Source organism: Rhea americana, unplaced genomic scaffold, assembly GCF_003343005.1.
Source record: "Rhea americana isolate MKP2758 unplaced genomic scaffold, rheAme1 scaffold_12, whole genome shotgun sequence".
NCBI lineage: Eukaryota > Metazoa > Chordata > Aves > Rheiformes > Rheidae > Rhea > Rhea americana.
In genome coordinates, this window is record NW_028185261.1 from 8512729 (window position 1) to 8515140 (window position 2412).

The following is a 2412-nucleotide window of genomic DNA, read 5'->3' on the forward strand; positions in this document are numbered from 1 at the left end:
TCGCCTCAGGCGCGGCGGCGGCGGCGGCCTGCAGCTCCCCGGCCCGCGGGCAAAGGGCTTAGCGCGGCGGCGGCCCCTCTGGGGACAGCGACAGATGCTTGGGGAGCGTCACCAGCCCGGTGGGACCGGGCCAAGCAACAAAGCAAGAGCGGCTTCCACAGCCACCTGCACGACCTGGAGCGGCTTCGGGCGCCGGGAGAGAAGGGGCCCGCGGCCGCCCCGCTCCTGCTCCCAGGCACTGCCAAGGGCAACAGAAAGGGCAGCAGGGTCCAGGGCTTCCCCGGAGGGATCCCCTCCCCGYTACCCAGTGACAGGCTTTGAGAGGGGACAGCAACAGCCACTTCAGACATCTGAGCTGGCAAGGCTCAAATGACTGCCACAGACTGCAAGTACAAGCAAATYACTCACAAAGAAATTCATATGACAGCTACCACTGCTGAAAATGAGGTGTGCAGCTTCAGGAGTCTTTCTTCTCTGCTGACAAAACATTTTCTGTAACGGAGACCTCTAAATGTGCTTGCAATACAGTGTACTCTGGGRTTAAAGGGGCTCTGCTCTCTCCTAAGGGCCTGGGCTCCCTCCTTCACCAGCAGCAGGTTTTAGATCCTTCGCATCAGCCAGCTCTCCACATTTCAGCCAGATTCACCTGCCCTGCCACAGTGCTCCTGGGGCTGAAAAGTCTGGGAACAGTTTCCCTTACCAAAATGAGGTGGTTACCTGTTACTATTCGCTAAGTGACAGCAATACCCAATAGAAAGAATTATGAGCTCTAAAAACATCAAATTTTTTAAAAGATCATATACAYGAACAGGACGCAAACCTTCCTTTCTCCTTTATGTAGCTGCCTAAGACCTCAACAGACTGCTTCAAATAAAGACAACAAATCCTTTACACACCTTTGCCTTCTGTTTTTCAAGAACGCTCAATAGTTTTGTGGTGCAATCCAGAAATTAGCAGTAGGCCAGCCTGCCGCCTCTGACAAGGGGCTGTCCCACAGCTACATTACCCTCGCTCTCTTCCCCCCTGCCTCCTCCGGAGCATTCCCTTCTATGGCCCTGAATCTGTTTATGCATCCCCATGCCAACAACTTTGTTTTGCTGCTGCTGTTTTCCACTTTCCATTTCATCATCTTCCTATGGACAGGCAGAAGTTTCTCCCAGCTCTTCACTAGCCTACTAGCATGTAAGGTCAGAGTACAGTATTAAGAGTAAGTTCTCTCTGTCACAGCTGACACACTCTGCTCTGTTACTGTATTGAAAATTTCACACACACACTTCCTTCCAGGATKCATTTATTTTCATAATATCTTTACCTAAGTCATCCTGCTTCCTCAGTCCTTCGACCATCTCCATCCCAGACAGCATGTTATCTTAAACCCCTGACAAGGTAGGTGGTCAGGAAGGGTACAAAATACATGTCCCTTCAAGGATCTGCTCTGCCTTCCTTTCTCTTTTGGCTGCCTTACCAGTTTAAGGCTGCAAGTTGGAGGTACTCATCTCCTATTCCTCATACCCAAATGTGAAAAGCTTGGCAATTTGCAAATTTGCAGAAATTTTAGAAAAGTAATCCTGAATTGCTAGTCTTTCAAATAGTTTATTTAATCTAGTCTCATCTCCTGCTTCAGTACTATTCAGAACTACTCAGTTCAAAATATAAAAAACTGCTCTCTCAGAGAAAAGAGAAGGAAGATAGTTTCTTACTTAATGATTTAGTAATTCACCAAACTATTGTGTAGGGTTTTTAATGGTAAAAGAGTATTACTTAAAGTAATCTAAGTGGAAGAAAATGCTGAATTATTATTCATATAGTAGCTTTTTTCCTTGCTTGTTTTCAAGCAAGCAGTAGCCCAAGATTTGTGGATAAATTGAAAGCAATTTGCCCCACAATTAAGCTCTGAAAAGGACAAAAGAGAACAGCACAGTATCTGGAACATTAAGCAGCACATCTGGAATGAAGCAGATTTTTAAAAAAATTAAAAAAAAAAAAAACACCCACACAATACAAAATGGCATACTATGTGATTGCCATTACCACTCTTTTTTATGGCATGCAAATCAACTTAAAACTGTCACAACTAGAGACCTAATAAATTCTTCACATGCTGTCTTTGGGCACTTGTAGAGGACAAGAGAGTAGGAGCTCTATTGTAAAGACCTCAGATCACTATCAAATATCCATTTTTAAATCAATGTACCCCAAAACTCAACTATATTAGTCTCAATATCTTAAACAACAGACTATTCAAGCAACCCTCTATAATAAGTTAAAATAGGGCTGAAACTGAACCTTTACAAGTAAGTTTTTAARGGAAATCTTCATTCATATATCATCAATTTCAAATCAAGAGAAATCACCCCTAAAAATATTCAGCTAAGTCAAAGAAGGTACTGACAACATCAAAGGCAAATGATG